The sequence below is a fragment of the Gorilla gorilla genome, chromosome 23 (genome assembly GCF_029281585.2).
Source record: "Gorilla gorilla gorilla isolate KB3781 chromosome 23, NHGRI_mGorGor1-v2.1_pri, whole genome shotgun sequence".
NCBI lineage: Eukaryota > Metazoa > Chordata > Mammalia > Primates > Hominidae > Gorilla > Gorilla gorilla.
The window spans coordinates 32,364,080-32,388,516 of record NC_086018.1 but is presented as its reverse complement, the minus strand read 5'-3'; positions in this window follow the sequence as shown (position 1 = coordinate 32,388,516).

Here is a 24,437-nt window from a genome sequence, read left to right as displayed (position 1 = left end):
TGGCAGGTGAAAGGAATCCCTGCTGATTTGGAGGCTAAACTACTTTTATGAGCAGAGCTGGCAGATATGCAATTTGAAGTGATGTGCCTGAGAAAGCAGCCTTGATCGAGCTTTCCATTCTTACACAAGTCTTTGTTAAAGTCAACCAACACAAATACAGTTTAATATGAGCCTATTGTGTGTGAGTGAGTGAATATGTGTATGGGAGGCTGAGTTTCCCATCTAGGTTGGCCATGTAGAAACTGAAACACCATGTACTAGGGGGTGAGATATCTCATAAAGTGAGGAATCCAGAAACTAATGCTGGAGGCAGCCATGAGAAATGTAAGCCCCTGGGAATCATCAAAAATACAGGATAAAACCTTGAACTTCTGGTGACTAGGATGAAGGCCAAAACATCTCTTTTAGACAACAAGAGGTGGGAAGACCCTGTCTGGCATCTGGGACACATACAAATTAAACACTCATAAATAAATTTCTCTAGCTAGGCTGGAGAAATTCTCCTGATTGATATACTGAAATATGTTTTCCAAGTTGGTTCCATTCTCCCCATCTCTTTCAGGGACACCAATGAGTTTTAGGTTTGATCTCTTCATGTAATCCCATCTTTCTTGGAGATCTTGTCATTCCTTTTCATTCTTTTTCCTCTATTCTTGTCTGACTATCTTATTTCAGGAAGCCAGTCTTCAAGCTCTGAGATTCTTTCCTCTGCTTGGTCTATTCTGCTTTGATACTTGTAATTGCATTATAAAACATTCAAATCCAGGAAATGCAGAGAACTCTATCAAGATACTTCATGAGATCATCCCCAAAACACATAATCATCCAATTCTCCAAAGTCAAAATGAAAGAAAAAAATGTTAAAGGCAGCTAAAGAGAAAAGTCAAGTCACCTAGAAAGGGAAGCCCACCAGACTAACAGCAGACTCTCAGCAGAAGCCCTGCAAGCCAAAAAGATTGGGGGGCAATATTCAACATGCCTAAAGAAAATAAATTCTAATCCAGAATTTCATATCCAGCCAAATTAAACTTCATAAGCAAAGCAGAAATAAGACTCTTTTCATATAAGTACATGTGAGGAATTTGTTCCACCTACCTGCCTTACAAGAGCTCCTTAAGGAAGCATCAATATGAAAAGCAAAGACCATTACCAGTCACTACAAAAACACAGTGAAGTACACATACCAGTGACACTACAAAGTAACCACATCAACAAATCTGGAAAATAACCAGCTAACATCATGAGGACAGGACCAAATCCACATATATCAATACTAACCTTTAATGTAAATGGCCTAAATTCCCCAAAAGACACAGAATGGCAAGCAGCATAAAGAACCAAGGCCCATTGGTATGCTGTCTTCAAGAGACCCATCTCACATGCAATGACACACATAGGCTCAAAATAAAGGAATGGAAACAATATACCAAGTAAATGCAAAACAAAAAAGCAAGGGTTGTAATCCTAGTTTCAGACAAAAGACTTTAAACCAACAAAGATCAAAAAAGACAAGGAAGGGCATTATATAACAGTAAAAGTTTCAATTCAACAAGAAGATCTAACTATTCTAAATATATATGTACCCATCACAGAAGCACCCAGCTTCATAAAGCAAGTTCTCGGGGACCTTCAAGGAAAGTTAGAGTCCCACACAATAATAGCGGGAGACATTAGAACCTCACTGACAATATTAGACAGATAATTGAGACAGATAATTAACAAAGATATTCAGGACCTGAAATCAGCACTGGATCAAATGAACCTCATGGCTAATTATAGAAATCTCCACCCCACAACAATAGAATATACTTTCTGCTCATTGCCACATGGCACATACTCTAAAATTGATCACATAATTGGAAGTAAAACACTCCTCAGCAAGTGCATGGAAACTGAAATCATAACAATCTCTCAGACCAAATGCAATCAAATTAGAAATCAAGACTAAGAAATTCACTCAAAACCATATAATTACACAGAAATTGAGTAATTTGCTCCTGAATGACTTTGGGGTAAATAATGAAATTAAGGCAGGAATCAAGAAGTTCTTTGAAAATAATGAGAACAAAGATACAACATACCAGAGTCTCTAAGACAAAGCTAAGGCAGTATTAACAGGGAAATTTATAGCACCAAATGCCCACATCAAAAATTTAGAAAGATCTCAAGTTAACAACCTGACATCAGAACTGAAACAAGAGAACCAGGAGCAAACAAATCCCAAAGCTGGCAGAAGACAAGAAATAACCAAAATCAGAGCTGAACTGAAGGAGATTGAGACATGAAAAACCATTCAAAAGATCAATAAATCCTGGAGCTAGCTTTTTGAAACAATTAATAAAACAGGCCAATAGTTAGATTAACAAATAAGGAAAAAGAGAAGATTCAAATAGACATGATCAGAAATGACAAGGGGGATACTACTACTGACCCCACAGAAATATAAATGACCATCAGATAATATTATGAACACCTCTATGCTCATAAACTAGAAAATCTAGAAGAAATAGATACATTCATGGAAACATACACCCTCCCAAGAGTGAATCAGGAAGAAACTGAATCCCTTAACAGATCAATAATTAGCACTGAAATTGAGTCAGTAAGAAATAGCCCACTAACCAACAACATACCAGGACCAGATGGATTCACAGCTGAATTCTACCAGATGTACAAAGAAGAGCTGCTACCATTCCTCTTGAAACTACTCCAAAAAATTGAGGAGGAGAGACCTCTCCCTAACTCATTCTTTGAGGCTAGCATCATCCTGATACCAAAAGCTGGCAGAGACACAACAAAAAAAACAACTCTGGGCCAATATCTTTGATGAACATTGAGGCAAAATTCCTTAACAAGATAGTAGCAAACCAAATCCAGCAGCATATCAAAAAGTTTATCCACCACGATCAAGTAGGCTGTATTCCTGGGATGCAAGGTTGGTTCAACATATGCAAATCAATAAACGTGATTCATCACATAAACATAACTAAAGGCAAAAACCACATGATTATATCAATAGACACAGGAAAAGCTTTTGATAAAATTCAGCACCCCTTCATGTTAGAGGCTTTCAAGAAACCAGATATTGAAGGATCATACCTCAGAATAATAAAAGTCATCTGTGACAAACCCACAGCCAATATCATACTAAATGGGAAAAAAATGGAAGCATTCCCCTTGAAAACTGGCACAAGACAAGGATGACCTCTCTTGCCACTCTTATTCAACATAGTATTGGAAGTTTTGGCCAGGGCAATCAGACAAGAAGAAATAAGTACATCCAAATAGGTAGAAAGGAAGCCAAACTCTACCTGTTTGCAGATGACATGATCTTATATCTCAGCCTCAAAACTCAAGCTGATAAACAAATTCAGCAAAGTCTCAGGATATAAAATCGGTGTGCAACAATCACTAACATCCCTATACACCAACAACAGTCACACCAAGAGCCAAATAAGGCATGCAATCCCATTCACAATTGCCACAAAAATAAAATACAATAAAATACCTAGGAATACAGCTAACCAGGGAGGTGAAAGATCTCTACAAGGAGAACTACAAAACACTGCTCAAACAAATCAGAGGTGACACAGACAAATGGAAAACAGTTCATGCTCATGAATAAGAAGAATCAATATTGTAAAAATGCCCATACTGCCCAAAACAATTTATAGATTCAATACCATTCCTATTAAACTGCCATTGATATTCTTCACAGAATACCATTGATATTCTTCACAGAATAGTTATTTAAAAAATAACTATTTTAAAATTCATATGAAACCAAACAGAGCCCAAATAACCAAGGCAATCCTAAGCAAAAAAAAAAAAAAAAAAAAAAAAAAAGGTGGAGGCATCACACTACCCAACTCCCAACTCTATTACAGGACTACCATAACCAAAACACCATGCTACTGGTACAAAAACAGACCCATAGACCAACGGAACAATTAAGGCTGTACACCTACAACTGTCAGATATTCAACAAACCTGACAAAAACAAGCAATAGGGGAAGGATTCTCTATTCAATAAATGGTACTGGGATAACTGGCTATTTGCAGAAGTTTGAAACTGGACTCCTTCCTTACAACCATATATAAAAATCAATTCAAGATGGATTACAGACTTAAATGTAGAATGCAAAACTATAAAAACCCTAGAAGACAACCTAGACAATACCATTCTGGACATAAGAATGGGCAAATATTTCATGACAAAGTCATCAAAAGCAATGGCAACAAAAGCAAAAATTGACAAATGGGAATTAATTAAACTAAAGAGCCTCTGCAAAGCAAAGAAAACTATCAATAGGGTAAATAGACAACCTACAGAATGCGAGAAAATTTTTGGAAACTATGCATCTGACAAAGGTCTAATATCTAGCATCTATAAGAAATAAACAACAAACAATGCCATTAAATAGTGGGCAAAGGACATTAACAGACATTTTTCAAAGGAATACATACGTGCAGCCAACAATCATATGAAAAAAAGCTCAACATCACTGATCATTAGAGAAATGCAAATCAATACCATAATGAAATACCATCTCATACCAGTCAAAATCCAAAGAAGTAAAAAAATAACAGATGCTGATGAGGTTGCAGAGAAAGAGGAATGCTTACACTGTTGGTGGGAGTGCAAATTAGTTCTCCCATAGTGGAAGATAGTATGGAAATTCCTCAAAGACCTAGGAACAAAAATACCATTAGACCGAGCAATCCCATTACTAGGTATACACCCAAAAGAATATAAATCGTTCTATTATAAAGATATATGCACATTATGTTTATTGCAGCACTGTTCACAATAGCAAAGTCATGGAATCAACCTAAATGCCCATCAGTGGTAGAATGGATAAAGAAAATGTGGTACATACACATATACATCATAGAATATTATGCAGCCACAAAAAAGAATGATATCATGTCCTTTGCAGGAACATGGATGGATATGGGGGCCATTATCCTTAGCAAACTAACGCAGGAACAGAAAACCAAATACTGCATGTACTCATAAGTGGGAGTTAAATGATGAGAACACATGAACACATAAAGGGAAACAACACACGCTGGGGCTTATCAGAGGGTGGAGTGTGGGAGAAGGGAGAGGATCAGCAAAAATTACTAATGGGTACTAGGATTAATACCTGAGTGATGAAATAATCTGTACAACAAACCCCCATGACACAAGTTTACCTATGTAACAAATCTGTACTTGTACCCTGAACCTAAAAGTTAAAAAATTCTCTGCTCTAATGTCTTGCATTATAAAACTGCATAAAAATAAAAAGATTCACGGGAAGAGTGAGGTTGGGGAAGACCATTCAAAACTGTAACTAGAGCACTCAAAAACACAGTAACAGTTCTAATACAAATACTAACAGAGTTAACTTTCCGCAAGCAAATGTATTTAGACCACAGTCAATCCTCAGTGGCTTTACACCTTGGTTCCTATGAATCCTTTGATTATCAGTTTCATCAAAATTAAAATACAACCCAGGATGTAGCCTTCTTCCTAAATCCATTGATTTAATACAAGGAAAATACCCTTGCAGATCCTCTAGAAACTGAATATTGGGAAAGCACCATTGTTCTTAAAGCCTTCAAGCTAGCCATTACGTGTGCATTTTGTCTTCTGTTTTAGGATCTTCTTTAATTATGGGAAAACATGCTCCTGATGACATCAAAGCAACAATGTGCTGGAGAAAATTGTGAATGAACTAATGTGACTCCCACATTACACAGATGTTACACCCATCACACATGAGGTGATTCATGTCAATGAAACACGTTGTGGCAGAAGAAATTACGCTGACTACTTCCCTCCTTCTCTCCATCCCATCTTTGGCTTGGAGGAAGATGGATAGTTCAGAGCATCTTGCAACTCATCGATTTACCTATCTGGAGCCCTGCTTACTGCAGGGAGCATCTTTGGCAACTGAGGTGCAGTGATCTTAGGCAGAAATCCAAACAAACCATGAAAGTTACAGAAAGACTCTTGTTAGAGCCTCTAGCTCTTAAATACTCTTTTACTCTTTAAAGAGTGAGTTTTGTCTTAGAAATTTAATTATATTTTCAGAAACTTTTGTCATATATTCATATTGACAGTCTTTCACTTATTCATTTTTTCATTAAATATATATTAAGTGCCTGCTGTGTTGAGGATACAGGACATGAATACATATTAATATATTTTTTTCTAGGCTCTCTCCCTCTCTAAATTTTGAAATAATTTAAATTAAATGCTCATCTCTATCTTCCTAGTCTAAATCAAGATTTGGAATAGAACAAGTCCCGATAAATCCTGTTGAATGAATAAAACTATACCTTACTTACTCAGCAGTTAAAAGCACATGCTGTGGATCCAGAAAGAGCCAAGTTAGAACCCCTGCTCTTCCACACAGCTATAACCTCAGACGTTTTATTTCACCAGCCCTAGTTTCCTTATATGTGAAATGGGAGCAATAATAACTATTGTAACCATCAAATGAAATAATGTGTTAAACATCAGCTCCATGCATGGAACAATTCATGTGCTTAATAAATGTTATAGTTATTTTCATTTATTTATTTTTTAAGACGGAGTCTCGCTCGGTCACCCAGGCTGGAGTGCAGTGGCACGATCCTGGCTCACTGCAACCTCTGCCTCCCGGGTTCAAGAGATTCTCCTGCCTGAGCCCCCCAAGTAGCTGGGGCTACAGGCACCCACCACCACACCCGGCTCATTTTTGTATTTTTAGTAGAGGCGGGGTTTCACCGTGTTGGCCAGGTTGGTCTTCAACTCCTGACCTCAGGTGATCTGCCTGCCTCGGCCTCCCGAAGTGCTGGCATTACAGATGTGAACCACCGTGCCCAGCCTGTTACTGTTATTACAATTAGTATATTAATACGTCATATATCTTGATTTCAACTTATATATACATAGATTTAAGTGACCCTAGACGTGATCTCAGTAAGCTTTTTCCAGATGAGGGACACTGACTGAGCGATATAGGTTGCTTTGCTCAAGGTGGATTTAATAAAGTCAGTTTAATAAGTGACAGCACCATGACTAAATGAGTGATGTAAACCCTAGTCTTTCTGTTGCTGTCAGCCCTTTTCTGATTCTGTTATTACCTCTCACTTACATCCAGTGTTTGTAGAAAAGATAGGAGCTACACTTACTCTGCTCTCTCACGTGTGTTACTGGTATTACCTCGGAGCCTTGCGGTACCCTCTGAAAAAGATACGCCAAATATTAACTCCATGAAGTAGTAAGGGTTTTTTTTAATTGCAAGTAATGGAAGACTCGACATAAACTAGATTAAACACTAGAGGAGATTGTTAGCTCCTGTGATAAGAAAGACTGAAATAAGGCAGGCTTCAGTGTGGGCTAATCCAGTAACCCGGTATCAAGAGTGTTGTTTGTTTACATGTCTCAGCTCTACTCCTCAGTGTTAGCTGCATTCCACGGCTGGCCCTCATCATGGCCACAGAATCATGATGTGCAGCAATCTTAAGTCCAATGGAAAGCAAGTCCCATCTCACAATAATCAAACATCGTGAACTTTGTGATGATTGGGTCACCTCCAAACCAAGGTAACCAAGGAACTGCTATGTGCCAATTGGCTTACAGCTATGATATTCTTAACCAATCACTGTGAAAAGCAAAATGGAATTAACATGATTGGCCTGGACCAATCAGGACCTACTCTATCCCTATGCGCAGATGGCTGTTACACAGTGGGAAAGAGGTAGAAGGAAGAGCTGATGGACTACACCCCAGTTTACCAATGAGGAAAAAGAGACTCAGGGCTGGGCGCGGTGGCTCACGCCTGTAATCCCAGCACTTTGGGAGGCTGAGGCGGGTGGATCACGAGGTCAGGAGATCAAGACCATCCTGGCTAACACGGTGAAACCCCGTCTCTGCGGGCGGATCACAAGATCAGGAGATCGAGACCATCCTGGCTAACACGGTGAAACCCCAACTCTACTAAAAATACAAAAAAATTAGCCAGGCATAGTGGCAGGCGCCTGTAGTCCCAGTTACTCGGGGGGCTGAGGCAGGAGAATGGCGTGAACCTAGGAGGCGGAGCTTGCAGTGGGCCAAGATTGTGCCACTGCACTCCAGCCTGGGCAACAGAGCAAGACTCTGTCTCCAAAAAAAAAGACTCAGAAGACTAACAGGAAGCTGGTCATGTCAGAGCTGAATTTAGAGTATGGGTTTCCTTAATGCTCATGTCAGTGTGTTTTTTCTGCTATCTGCTCACTTCTGTGAGATATGAATCAATTTATTACTGATTCAATCTTTGCTCTCTAGAGGGATGGGGAGTGGGTGTCAGAGCAGAGCAGGGATGCTTTGACAAAAGGCATGCTTTACTCATTGCCTCACTACTTGCTTTGTACTGCCTCCATGTTATTGTCTGCAAAGAATTAGAATGAATTCTGGGGGGACTTCAGAAGTCAGAGGGCTCCTAGGTCACTAGGCAGATCACACAGGAGCAAATAGACTAGAAGGAAGGTCAACTAGGAGGTCAATACTGTCTAGCAGTTACCTCTCCATTTACCCTGCCCTAAAGCCCATCCCACCATGACAGCCAAGAGATACTTATCCCACTGAATTGTTCAATGGCTCCAATTTGGTTAGCGTTTACTTCTCTTTCCACCCAGGTGGAAAGAATGACAGCACTAATAGGACACCATGCTTTTGAAAATTTGTCCCAAAGAGTAAATAGAGCCCATGACTGGCAGGAGGCTGAGCACCAATTTGGAGATAACTTTTCCTTTTAAACTCAAGAAAGTGCTATAGGAGGTAGGTCCATTTTGAATAAAAGGAGCTGTGTTCATATCCTGTTATATAAGACTTCCTTGTCCTGAATTCTTCTCCACTGGCATGCTCATTAAACCTGTAGCCAAATTTCTTTTTTAAAAAACCTTTGATTCCACACCACCCTCAAGTGATTTCACTATTCTCTCCTTCTCACCCAAATTCTCAAAAATACTACCTACATTTTTTAATTTCCTCAACTACCTTAATCCTTGAATATTGTAATACAATATAATTCACATACATTATCTATTTAAACTAGACAATTCAATGGCTTTTAATAGGCACACAGTTTGACATTTCCTCACCCCAGAAAGAATCCCATGCCCCTTAGCCATCATTATCAATCCCTTCATTAACTCTTCTTAAGACTCTTATTAAGAAATATGTCATAGGTACAAAGAAGTGACTTAATATACATGTAAAGTTTAAAGAATAAAAATAAATGAAAATAAGTACTTGTTGAATAAAGAACTGATGAATAAAAGACAGTTAAGAAAAAAAACAAGTATAATGAAAATAAAACAAACTTCATGCACTCACTCCCCAGACTGAAAAGTTGAATATTGCTAATGTTTTCCTCCTAGAGGGACCAAATGTCCTGAATTTTTAAAAATCAATTTGGTTGCTTTTCTTGATAATTTTACAAGAAATGCATAGGTTCTTAAACTATGTATTATTTAGTTTTGCCTGTTTTTGAAAGTTGAATAAATGACATCAACTTGACCATATTCTTCAGCAACTTTTTTTTCCCCTCAACACTATGGTTTTTAGATTTCTCCATGTTGGTACTTGTAGCTGTAGTTATTTTCACTGCTTATTTATGTTGTATGAGTGAAGCACAATTTATTTATCCATTTTATAGTAGGCAGGCATTTGAGCTATTATTTTTGCAATTTTAAAATCAATGCTGAAATGAGCATTCTCTACATGCCTCTTAGTACTCATAAATATGCATTTACGTAGAGCATCCTCCTAGCTGTAGAGTGCTGAGTAGTGGGGCACGCACATGTTCAACTCTGCTAAGTAGTGACCAGTTGTTCATCAAAGCAGTTCCAATTTTCCCTCCCTCTATAACTTTAATAAGAATTCCCATTGTTTTTTAAGTTCTGGGATACATGTGCTGAATGTGCAGGTTTGTTAGTAGGTATACATGGGCCATGGTGGTTTGCTACACCTATCAACCTGTCATCTAGGTTTTAAGCCCCTCATGCATTATGTATTTGTCCTAATGCTCTCCCTCCCCTTTCCCCCCACCCACTGACAGGTCCCAGTGTGTGATGTTCCCCTCTCTGTGTCCATGTATTCTTATTGTTGAACTCCCACTTATGAGACCATGCAGTCTTTGGTTTTCTGTTCCTGTGTTAGTTTGCTGAGGATGATGGTTTCTAGCTTCATCCATGTCCCTGCAAGGACATGAACTCATTCTGTTATGGCTGCATAGTATTTCATGGTGTGTATGTGCCACATTTTCTTTATCCATTCTATCTTTGATGGGCATTTGGGTTGGTTCCAAGTCTTTGCTATTGTAAATAGTGCTGTAATAAACATACATGTGCATGTGTCTTTATAGTAGAATTATTTATAATCTTTAGGTACTAATGGGATTGCCGGGTCAAATGGTATTTCTGGTTCTAGATCCTTGAGGAATATCAACACTGTCTTCCACAACGGTTGAACTAGTTTACACTCCCACCAACAGCATAAAAGCATTCCTATTTCTCCACATCCTCACCAGCATCTTTGCACATCTTTGTTATTGTAAATTTTTTCCATTTAAAATATTTATTTTGCCTTTTGCTGGTTATTAATGATGTTAAGAACTTTTTGTCATGTGTTTATTGGTCAGTCATATTCTACGTTCTGCTAAGAGCCTGATTTTGTCTTTTGCCCCCTTTCTATATTGTGGTTTGCCTTTTTGTATTGTTTCACAGGCATTCACTATACACTTTAGATTTTTCCATACGGATCACCAATTCCTAAAATCTATTGGACAATAGGCCATTGTTTCCTTCTATCTGAAACATCAGCTCCATTATATCAAGATTCCAGGTAAGTGAAAGGTTTGTTCATCAGCACTTTATTATGTTCTCTTGAAGTATTTGTAACAGATTACTAATTACTAGTTTTATAATGAGTCTTGATATTTGGCAGGATGAGTTCCTCTGCCTGATACTCTGTCTTTGGGAGTACCTTTACCATTAGTTGGCCCTTGATTCTCCCTCATAATTATTAGAATCAGTTTATCAAATTCTACAAAAAAAACTTGAGATATTATTGGATTTTGGTGCGTTTAGAGATAAATTTGGAAAAAATTGACACATTTATGGCATTGAGTTTTTCTGCCCTTTGGTAGAGTATCTCTTTCCTAGTATATGAATACTCTTTAATGACTTCATAGAATGTTTTATACTTTTCAGCATAAAATTCCTGGACAATTTCACTTAGGTGTAATTATTTTAATTTTGTGTGAATTATTTGTTATGCGTTTTTTACTAGATTGTTGCTAATGTTTAGGCATGAAATTAGCTCATATATTGATCTTTTATCTGGTAAATTTGCTAAACTGTCTTATGCCTTATAATAATTTTATGTATAATTTTCGACAATTTTTATGTAGAAAAATATCATATTTAAGTGACACTTTGATGCTTGATTTTCAATGCATTTATCTTTTATTTATCTTATTTTTGCTGACCACAAGTTTCCAATAAAATGTTAAAAGTAACCGGTGATAGCTCTCATTCTGGTCTTCTTCTGATTGTAAAGGGAATTCATTAAATATTTTATGATTGATGTTTGCTGCGGGGCTTTTGTGTATAGATGGAATATATTTTCAGTTTCAAGTCTGGTAAAAGTTTTAATTTTATCATGAATGTGTGAAATTTCAAAAAATTCATTTTTGCATCTATTGAGGTGATCATTTATTAATAACTTTCCTTTGGCTTGAAATGTAGTGGCTATAATATTTCTAATTTTGAATCAACCAGGCATTCCTGGAAGAAACTCAACTTGGTCATATTATCATTTCATCTTTTGCTAGATTTGGAGTGTGCATCTGTCTGTGTGTGTGTGTGTGTGTGTGTTTGTGTGTGTGTGTGTGTGTGTGTATGTGCAGGAGTAAGTCTGCTCTGAAATCTTCTGTTACAATAACATCATGGTATAGTTTGGGTGTCCAGGTTATGGAAGGCTTAAAAATGAGTTGGGAATTTACTTATTTACTTTTAAAATAAATTTTATTTTAAATTTACATGCAGTAAGATTTATTCTTTTGATGTGCATTTTGCATTATTTTTCCATTTCAGCCATAAGAAGTTGTTTAATAGAATCTCAGCTCATGACTAATGATGCTGAGTATATTTCCATATGCCATCTGTTTCAATCTTTTTTTTTTTTTTAGACAGAGTCTCAATCTGTCACCCAGGCTGGAGTGCAGTGGCGCGATCTTGGCTCACTGCAAGCTCCGCCTCCTGGGCTCACGCCATTCTCCTGCCTCAGCCTCCCAAGTAGCTGGGACTACAGGTGCCCGCCACCACGCCCGGTTAATTTTTGTATTTTTAGTAGAGACGGCGTTTCACCGTGTTAGCCAGGATGGTCTCGATCTCCTGACCTCGTGATCCGCCCACCTTGGCCTCCCAAAGTGCTGGGATTACAGGCGTGAGCCACCACGCCCAGCCTGTTTCAATCTTTCTTTTTTTTTTTTCAAATTGGGTTGGGTTTTTTCTACTTGAGTTTTAAAAGTTCTTTCTCTACATATTCTTGATACAAATCCTTTATCAGATATACGATTTACAAATATTTTCTTATCATTACAGGTACTGGTCATTCTTCAAATTTTCACTTCCTTCCCCAAGTGGCCTTAATTATCCTCTGATTACTCAGCTAGTTGATTAAGGTGGGGGGTGGGGTTCAGAGTTTTTGGTCGTAATTATTGGAGAAGATGGGCTATAGGAAACTAATTCCATCATAGCATGCACCAAAAGTCAGCCATTTCTTATTCTTTAAAAGCTTGAATACTCAGTCTCTTTATGTTTTGTAAAATTCACACGCAAGACCACTTGAGTACCTGTGGGTAGATTTTAAGAATTTTTAAAAATGGCCATAAAACTAGTTGACCCTTAAACAACACAAGGGTTAAGGGTACTGACCCTCACACAGTTGATTATCCATATGGAACTTTAAAATCCCCAATAACTTAACAATAATCTACTGTTTACTGTAAGCCTTGCCAATAAAATAAACAGTCAACACATATTCTGTATGTTATATGTATTTTATACTGCATTCTTATAATAAAGCTAGAGAAAATATTATTAAAAATCATAAAGAAAATATATTTCTTATGCATTAATTGCAAGTGGATCATCATAAATGTCTTCTATCCTCATTGCCTTCACATTGAGTAGGCTGAGGAGAAGAAGGAAGAGAAATAACTAGTCTTCCTGTCTCAGGAGTGAGAGAGATGGGAAAAATATCACATATAAGTGGATACATGCAGCTCAATCCCACGTTGTTCGAGGGTCAACTACTATTCAGTTTTTCTATCTCTCCTTCAGTTGGTTTGGTAATATACAGTTTTCTGGGAATGTGTGACCACTTAGGTTTTAAAGTTAATTAGTAGAAAGTTATAATATTCTTTTAATTATTCTTTTATTTTTAGTTATGGCTTTTTCTTACAATATTATTTATTTTTGCCTCCCTTTCTTGCGGGGAAAGAGGTAGGGCAATCTTGCCAGAGGTTGGCAATTACGTTATTGTTTACAGAGAACAACGCTGTCTTCTTTATTGTGCATTTGCATTCTATTTCATCTCTTTCTGCACTATTATTTTCTTCCTTCTACTTTCTTTGGGTTTTGCACTTATCCTATTTGTAACTACTTTAGTGGGATACTTATTTCCTTTATTTTCATCCAGTCAGGACTGTAAGCAGTAAAATTTAAGCTTTCTCTCTATTCTACTATTTTAGTTTTATCCCACAAGTATAGGTTTGTTGTTAGAAATTTTCAGAATAGACTCCTGTATTTCTGTTAGTCTAGTATTTCTAACAGCTTGTGGAAAAGTACTACCCTTGGGGAAAATTAGCCCTTTTTTTTGTTTGAGGAATCTCTAGCTCCCCATCCATTGTGCTGGCCCTGCATGACCACCACATGCCCTACTGGCTTCTCCTTCCCCCAGGAGAGTCTATCTGTGTGTACCATGCCTGACTCTCTGCCTGCCTCCAGAATGGCAGGCTCTTGGGGAATAAATTTCTGGCAACTGTCAGCTCACCTAGAAAATACTCTTCTATCTCTGGAGTTTTAATTCATCTTCTCCCTTTTTGCTTTCACAGGTTTCATAGGTCTTTAAAAATGTAATTTTTCAATTCATCAAATTTTTTTCTAGTTGATACAATGGGACTGTTAGCCTGCTATGATCTCCTACATACTACTTAGAAGTGAACGTCCTCTTTGGAAGTTTTTAAACTATTTCCTAACTGCTCATGACTCATAAATTTATATCTCGAGTTCTGAGCTCTCCCATGAGGTTTGAACTGATATATTCAACTGCCCTGAGATTCATCCACCTGAATGTCCTAGTTATAGTTCTAACTCAGAATATCCAAAATTGAACTCTCCATGTCCTTCCTCCCATACTAGCTCAGTCCTCTTGTGTTTCTGCCTAAGTTGGTGGTATCACCATCTCTCCAGTCATCCAACCTGGAACATTCTCCATACCACATAGATCTAATGTTAACTGTGCTTTGCTTACATTATATCTGTAACCACCATGCTTGTTTAATAGATAAAAACTGGCTTAAGATGAGCCCATCAAAATTATTCCCTGAGAATTTTATTCCTAAACCTGGAATAAGACAGTCTTTTCCATCCAGAAAGATATGTGCCTGCAGTTATTAGAGACCATGGCTCCTGTCTCATGGATAAAGCAGACCTGGAAGAGTGACACTAACGTAGAGTAGCAGGTATGAGAGAGCAAGAATGAGACAAGGCAAGAGAGAGAAGATCTTATGGACATGTATGGCCATCGTTCTAGTCATCCATGTTCTTCCCTAGGCTCAGAAATTTTTTTAACCTCAGCTAGTACAAGTCAAGTTTCTGTTGTATAACACCAATAGATCTCTGAACTAAGAAGTGAATGGGCAAATGTTTGGTTTACAGCAGGGCATAAAGCTATTAAAGAATAGAAAGAAGAATATCTCTAGAAACTCATTATTAAGTGGGAGCAGAAAAATATGACACAAACTAAAAATGATTATCATGTAAATGTTACTCCCTGGTAAGTACTGCATGTGTTAGAGAGAGGAGATGGGTGCACTTCTGGATGGGGTCATCTATGAAGGCTTCATGGAGGACAGAAAGAAACAACATCACAGGAGGCAGGAATGCAGGTAGACAATAATAATAGCCAACGTCAGTTGAGCACTCATTATGTACCTGCCACTGTTCTTAGTGCCTTCGGTGTATGAACCATTTAAATCCTTAAAAGAACCTTATGAGATACGTACTAATATTCTCTCCATAATACAGATGAGAAAGTGAGGCAGAAAGAGATTAAGTAGTGGCCAAGATGCTGCAGGAAATACACACCAGGGCCTAGAGAAAGACACAGACAGGCTGGCTCTTCTCCTAGCCGCCAGTGGCCAATCAGGCACTGCAGCTGAAGAACTTCATGCAAATGTGTCATCACGGTGCAACTTCATGGTAGCAAACATTTCCATTTGTTGGGAGTCAAGGTTCCTGAGGAAAAGAAGTCAAAGGTAAACTGAAAAACTAGCTTGTAGGTCATATCCTTAACACTCTTCAATGCCACATGATTCTGAGCCGATTCTCCTTTTCCTGAGGTCAGTTTAGTAAATCATGATCAAGCCTCAATGTAGACATCATTCTTCGGAGCCACTGTGCACAACTGTTAAAGTTGTTTACTGCACATGGGCACCTGGCTTCAGGGACCAGTGGGACCAAAATCAAGCCCGTGCACCTTTGCAAACTGGAGGTCTTCCACAGGTGGTATCCATCTAGAGGTTGAGCCTTTTTATGATTTGTGCAAAGTACTATCTTAACTAGCAGCAGCCTATCGTTCTTTCTGCAATGTTGTTTGCTGTTAAGAAACTGGAAGGCCTTTCACAGAGACCTTAGTGAGGGCATCCCCAGTGCCAGGCCAAAACCGGATGTTTAAATGCTTCTACTGTTCTCATTCTTACACTATTCAGCGCAGCAGTTACAATATCCCCATTACAGAGAATAAGAATTAAGGCAAGAATGTTGCTCGTTCAAGGTAGCAGGGCCAACATTCAAATCCAGCTCTGACTCCAAACAGCAGAAATGTCTCAGCCCTCCCTCTCAACCTCTTCAATACCCAAAATGATGCAAAATTTCCACCTTTCAGCATCATGTTATTAACCACGGCAGCGATTCCTGATAAACCACACCTAGGACCAAAGACCCGGGGAGGCTACAACCTCCCAGCAGCCAAGGAGGGGGTGAGAAAGTTGTCTTCCGGGTTGGCAAAAGCAATGCAGACTGAGCTGACTGCCGTTTGCTTTGAATCCCACCAGGAGATAAAGCACAGGAGACAGATGAGCAGTGTTCCTGGCAACAGATGAAGAGTGAAAATGAAATCTATTCTAAGCTGCCAACTCGCACCTCTCCCTCAGTTTAACAAGTGAATTATTGTCGAATTTGCAGCTACGGACATGCCAGTTGCGGTTCAAAACCCTTTCCGTCTTAGCCCCATCTCAGTCAGGCAGAATTGGCAGGGAAGGATTTTAAAAGAAAAAACAATGAATGAATGAACTAATGAATGAATGAAAAGAAAAAGACACTTTTTAGCCACTGTTTTCCAAAGTGAATCTTAAGTTAGCATGACTCAGCGCAGTCTTCGCTGACCTGTCTTCGGTCAGAGAGCTCCCCAGAGGTTTTTCTTAGGCCGGTGAAGGGGACATTTCACCCCATTCACTCCCTTGTCTTTAACTGGTATCTTTTTCAAATAGATTTTTTTCCTGCAATTGTTTAAAATTTCAAACACAAAACATCAAACAGGATATAGGGTCCTTACTGAGCCAAAGGAAAATAGAAAATGATTTTGGATTAAGAAACTTGCTCAATGAAGAGATGCTACTTTGAGACCTGCAGAATGGAGTCAGGAAACCATGAGATTTATTATAAGGAATGGGAAAAGGAAGGGCCCCCTACCGCTCCTCCGTATGCTAAGACATTTATATATGTTAACTCATTTAAATACACAGCCACTGGATTGGATAACTACCACTTTTATCATTCCAATTTTACAGAGGGGGAAACTGAGTCACTGAGCAGTTAAATTACCCAAAGTAAAAAATATATATATATTTATATATGACATTATATATATTTTTATATATTTTATAAATTATAAACTATAAAATTATAAATTATAAAATATTTATATATTTATATATGACATTATATATAAATATAAATTTATGACATGATATATATTTATATATGACATATGACATTTATATATGACATATATTTGTGACATATATATTTATATGACATATTTATATTATAAATATATGACATTTATATGACATATTTATATATGACATTTATATATAAATATATATTTATGATATATATATTTGATATATATGTTTATGAGATATACATATATATGTATGTATATGTATGCCTCTGGTTGAACTCCAGCAGTTTGGAACAAGAGGCTGTGCTCTTATCCACAATATTCTACAGCCCCTTGGTGCTGACTCCACTTCAAGGTGACTAGTTAGAAGGGATATTCATGAAGACAATGACCTCACTAAATGGAGGGACAGCCTAATGAAGCCGAAAGCAATGTGTTATGGGCACACACAGGAAACAGCGGGATGAGATGGGAAATTAGGGACCACTTCACAGAACAGGTAGATTTGGGAAAGACCTTGGGAAATAGGATTTTGAAAGGTTAAAAATAAAAAGAAGAACCTTCTAGATTGTTCCTCTCTCTTGAAGTCAGGTGTGCACCTTCCTGTTGTACCCCCAGCTTGGCGGTTCACTGCGATTTTAACTCAAAAAACTGAACTCATCAAAACTTTCCTTTCTCTCCAAACCTGCACCTCCGTACTCTGCCTCAGATGGTGGCTCCTCCCATTCACCAACCACTCAACTTGGAAGTTAACCTTGATAGATATTATTTACCTCCTTAATATCTAATTCTAATATCTATTCACCCCCTCAATATCTAATCAATCTAATAACTTCTTTCACCTCCTCAATATCTAATCAATCCTTCCCCTCACAACCTTGTCTTGAAAAGAAATGCAATTGAAGTCGAAGGCCTGGCCTAAGGGACACACAGGAGAGTCTCTGTGGATGCCTTCATGGGAAATATTCCTAAGTCAGTCTGTAGAGTGCATGTAGGAACAATCCAAGAACTTGGTTTCTTAGACTTGTCAATCGCTAGCAGCTGCAAGATGAACTCACCTTCCTGGGCCTCATATTCCTCCTCTAGAAAATGACAGAAGAAACAAGAAAGATTAGAAATGAATGGACTAATTTATTTCTAAGTTCTTTTTTAGTTCAAAATTCTTTCTTTGCTTTCCATCCTGTCATTTCCAGGCTTAAGAACATGCAATAAATCCCTTTTAGTGGCTGCATCAAGTTGTAATGAGCCCTCTTCCCATCCTTCATCAATTTTGAAGCCAGATGGTTTTGATGTACTTGGGAATTCTGTTCCTCAGAGGGTAGGAATCCCCAGGAAATTGCCTCACTGTAGTCTTTTGGGTCTCCATTCTAGTTATCACATTTAGCCCATCAGTTCCTTTATTCTAGACTAAAGGACAGGCCTAAATGACCTGGACAAAGCTTCCTTTTCTACGAATCATGCTCTGGTTTCTGCCTGGGTCCCTTGGGAGTGAGGGCTTCTTCCAAGCAGAGGCATCCACGGACTTATCAGCCAGACACATTAGAAAGAAAACAGAAAAATCCAGATGAGAGAGAAAAGTCCAAGACAGAACAAGGTAACAAGCCCCATAAAACTCCTAAATTTGCAAGAAGAAATCCCCAAAAGGAAAAGCATCCAGGTGTAATAAGAAGATGATTTTTTTCCCTACCAAAATTATGCATGAACACACACACACAACCCATGCAAACATATGCAGACATGCCAACACACATGCACACACACAACCCAAGGTCACAGCTCAAGACTGTCTTTAAGAGAGAACTCCCCTTCAGAGTCAAATGAGGCAGGGGAAACCTTGAATTCCTCTTAGAAGACAAATGGTGTCCCTCTCACACAGTCTGCCAGATAAACAGTAGGTGCACAACCAATATCTGTCAAATGAAGAATGAATACATTAACATTGTAATGTTCTTCTCAACAATATTTTTATTTTTTATTTTTTAACAATATTTTTAATAACAAAATCCAATTCAAGCCACCATAAATATTTGACCAAATACAGATTTTTTCTCACTAACCACTTAGCCTTTGAGTGTCTGTTTTTGTGTTTTAGAAATTTGCCTAATTAAAATCAACTATTATTATTACATTTATCTTAATGATGAGGAAACTGAGGTTCAGAGAGTCTAGGCACTGTTTTCTGAGTAACAGAGTTGTGAGTGAAGCCAGCATTCAAACCCACTTTTATATAAGCTCTAAGCTGGTACCTGTCCACCTCCCTGTGTACTGATAGGGAGAAATATGAGCAAACTTCAAGATAAATAGGTTCAAGTTTTATTATCTGTCTACCCTTGAACATGTTGAAAAAGGTAGAATTTTACTTTCCTCTTTGCCTGGTCAATATATGCCTCTTAGAAGCTGTGTCAAGAGGGATATCACGTTTCTTTAAAGAGTATTCCTTTTCCATTTGTAGAAGTGATGACTTTACTGCAAGGCTAATATTGCATTACTATGGATTTTTTAACTTAATTAAAATTAATGAGTTTTTCAGCTGTACTCCACCCTCCTAAGAACTTTTCTTCAGACGCTGGAGTTACCATCAGGTATATTTGGTTATTGTCTTTCAATTCAGAAAGAAAAATAGGGACAAAACAGCCTTTATTTCCAGGAGTGCAGAGTTGGAAGGTAGAGACAATAGAAAAGGATATTTTCCTTTTTTTCCTTTCCTATTAGTGTCACTCAGTCTATTCCCTTTGCGGTTTAACTGAGTTTTCCAGCCCTGTTGATTCTTATGGAGCCCACCAGTCTTTCTAAGAAACCTCTGACAAAAACACAAAGCCTTTAAGTCAGACTCAGAGATGTCAACATTAGCTGGCTTATCTAGACATTAGCTAAAGTGAATGTCAAATGAGGCTAAATCTTGAAGAGAAAAAAAAAAACAGAAGAGGATATGTTTAGTCACTGAAAAGGCTTTGCTCTTCCAAATGACAGATCCATACACTTATAGTTTTAAGAGCTTTTGTTATTTGAGATAATTTCTATAATGAAGTTCAAATTTCTATAAATTGTCAAGAAAAAATTAGTAGAATTACTGCTTAGATTGTGGAAGCATTAGGAATTAATTTTGATGTAGGTACACATTCACATGTAGTTGCCTATACGCAGATACACACACACACACACACAAACCCCTCCCCTCTCCACCCTGTTCACTTCAGAATTGCTAGAGAAGAGGTTTTATTCCTATAACCTAGTGTTTCCTCAAGTATGAATTGGTATCTCCTAGTGTGATTCCCTGTGTCTTGCTGATGCTCACCTCACTCTTCCTCTGGGTGCAGGGGTAGTACATGCTCTGATAGTAACTTTGAGAAGACAAACTGGGTGTGCATGGTTTAGCCTCTTCCAGTTCTATCTCTTTGGGACTAGCCTGCTCTCAACCATATGCTAAGTTTATGTGTAAAGCCCCCTGTTCTGTTGGTGAGCCCATTCCCACCCTTGACTGTGTGGAGGTGGATAACGGTCTCATTCTGACATTCAGTATCAGGAAGCCCATGGTCGCAAATCATCCAGCCCACATTTCCTGATCTAGCTTTAACAGCCATAGTAGCTTGCTCTCCATTCACTGGATTCTTTTTTCTCTCTCAGCTGGTTCAGAACACAGGCATGGCAGAGAAGGGAATTGTGTATTTACCCCAACAACCCTCAACAATGACAGCTCCTTCCGTCTTCTAACCTCTGGGCAGACACTGACTAAAGGAAGAAAGCACACAGAGGATCTCTTGACGGAATGCAAAAGACTTCCCTAGATGTCTGCTATCAAATGTCTTCCTTTTAATCTTGGGAGTAGAAAGGGAACCTGGCTTCCTTTCTGGACTTAACCATGAAACCAGCACCATCACATCACCCCTAAACAGAAAGTAAGACCCTTCCACATGCCCCTTGTCACCACAACCATCCTTTACTGACCCATTTTTACAGATGAGACACCTCTTTGGACTTCACTTCCCTCACACATGCAGTAGGGATAATAGATAACAGAATTATCCACCTCATAAGGTTACTAGGAGGATTAAGTGAAACAACAGATGGAAAGGAAGCTGACACTGGCACAGTCTCAGTAAAATTTACCTAGAATTGTTATTTCCGTGTTTTTGTTTTTATTTCACATTGCCTTTTTGTTGTTGCAATAAGAATGACAATGAGGTCCAATGAGGTTATGCTCCTTACACAAACACTCATTTCACAGTTTGACATCTGTTTGCTTCGACGTCTTGCCCATCTTTTATCTGGTTGTTAGTGTAATGCTGAATTAGCGTCAGCGGACAGGTCTCTTTTATATGTGCTGTTGTTAGAATCCTGATCATATTTTCAAAGTGATCCTTTAATCAAGAGAGACAGGACCTCTGTGTGCCAAGAGTTCTCGCTCAGTTCTGCATTGACTGGTAAAGGTGTTAATGGCACCAGCCTATAATTAATTATATATCCCTCAAAGGTCAGCATTTCCATTATCTCCAGCTCCATCACTAATGTGTCTAAAGTGAGGAAAGAAAGGCGCAAGGGAAGGCCCTAATGTGCCCTTCGAGGCAGTTACACTCCTTGGAGGCCAGTGGGAGCCAGTGTGTGGTAAGAGAAAATCAGGACAGCAGGGGGCACGTGATTTTAAGAGAGTGATAGTTCAGTTCCCCTTCCTGTGTCCATGTGTTCTCATTGTTCAATTCCCACCTATGAGTGAGAACATGTCGTGTTTGGTTAAATGAAGAGTTAATGGGTGCAGCACCCCAACATGGCACATGTATACATATGTAACAAACCTGTACGTTGTGCACAGGTACCCTAAAACTTGAAGTATAATAATAAAAAAAAAGAGAGCGATAGTTCAGAATGGAAGGCTGTTGGCCTTGAAGTCAGAAATTCCAGTTCAAGTTACCTATCTGCCACTAACTTACTGGATGAACCCTGAAAACAAAAGGGAACCAGCATTTTTCTGCCAGATCCCTAAGTGCATGATTTCATTTCACCTTTTCAACATCACCATGAGGGAGACATTATTCCTCTCCAATTCACAAGGAGTGAAAATTAATCTCGGGCTAGTGAACTAACTTACTTAAGGGCACACAGCTGGTGCGCTGCAAATATAGGATTTAAACCCTGGAAACTGACTTATTTCACTGCATCCTGCTGTTTCTAAAATATTATCCTAATCTCCAAGATAAGGGGCTGCCTCCACATTACAATCTGCTCATATCCTACTTATCAACCAAGGAGAAGTTCAATGCTACCTTCTCCGTGTTGCTGCCTCTGTTCCTCCCAGCTAGAGGTGACGTCTCTTTACCCTTTATGTGCCAGAGTTTGTAGCAAGTTATGAGTAAAGGAGTCTTATCATTCCCCTCTGCCTCAAATACACTAGCTCTGTTGAAAGCATTTTCTTTCTGCCTAAAATGGATGTAAATTACTAGTTCTTACACTGGGAGCAGCACCTTCTTTTCCAGGAGCTTCTCCTTCACTTCCCACTAGAGTGTTCTAATTGGTACTTCTAGCTTCTTGCAAACCGTATCTCACTGATTATATCAACTTCAAGCCAGTCAATCATGATACCACATCTTTCATCCTTTCTCCCCTCCCAGTTGATTAGTCTAGCATGAAACAAGCAATAGAGAGATTCTGGAAGTGGAAGCAACAAGATGCAAAATGTAGTAGTAAAATTACTGCTTAGATTATGGCAGTGTTAGGAATTAATTTTGATGCAGGTACACATTCATATGCAGTTTCCCATATGCAAATACACACACACACACACACATACCCCTCTTCCCTCTCCACCCTGTTCACTTCAGAATTGCTAGAGAAGAAGTTTTATTCCTATAACCTAGTGTTTCCTCAAATATGAACTGGTATCTCCTAGTGTGATTCCCTGTGTCTTGCAGATGCCCATCTCACTGTTCCTCTGGGTGTCTACGTCCCATCCATATGGAGAATGCAGTGCACATTGGATGGGCTGAAGGAGAGACAAGAGACCAACGCTAGGCCCAGCACGGTGGCTCACGCTTGTAATCCCAGCACTTTGGGAGGCCGAAGCAGGTGGATCACGAGGTCAAGAGATCGAGACCATCCTGGCTAACACGGTGAAACCCCGTCTCTACTAAAAATCACAAAAAACTTAGCCAGGCATGGTGGCAGGTGCTTGTAGTTCCATCTACTTGGGAGGCTGAGGCAGGAGAATGGTGTGAACCCAGGAGGCAGAGCTTGCAGTGAGCTGAGATCACACCTCTGCACTCCAGCCTGGGCGACAGAGGGAGACTCCGTCTCAAAAAAACAAACAAACAAACAAACAAACAAACAAAAAGACCAAGACTACTCTAATCCTGATGGTACCCAAGTCCTCCACATCCAGTTTAGCTACATCTCTACAATGCTTGCCATTTTGTAGTTCAATGGATACCACAGTACCTTTGCACCAAATTCTTCTTTTTGCCTTGCTTAGTTACTGGAACTAAAATCCCCTGATACAATTGCAGTATCTATCCTTCTGGTGGTGTGTGTATGTATGCATGTATGTATGTATATATTTGTATGTATATATGTATGCATGTGTTTTCATATATATGTATATACGTGAGTGTATGTGTCTATATATATTTTATTTACATATGTGTGTATATATGTGTGTATATATATGTGTGTATATATATGTGTGTGTATATATATATATACACACACACACACACACATATACACATATGTAAATAAAATAGATGATCCCTGACTCAGGATGGTTCAACTTGAGATTTTTTGACCTTACTATGATATGACAGTGATACACATTCAGTAGAAACAGCACTTTGAGTCTTCATACACTTTTTTTTTCCACTTTTAGTATAGTACTCAATAGATTACATTAGATATTCAACACTTTATTATAAAATAGGCTTTGTATTAGATGATTTTGCCCAACTGTAGGCTAATTTAAGTGTTCTAAACACATTTAAGGTATGCTGTTCAGTAAGGTATATTAAATGCATTTTCAACTTAGAATATGTTCAACTTAATGATGTGTTTATCAGTGCTTAACTCCATTGTAAATTGAGGAGCATCTGAGTAAATTCTCATTATTCACAGATTCCATACTTCAACATTTGCCTACTTGCTAATATTTGTGGATAACCCAAAATAACCTATACTCAAAACACTTTCACGGTCACTTGCAGATATGTGCAGAGAAGTGAAAAATTTGAGCCATCTGAAGTGG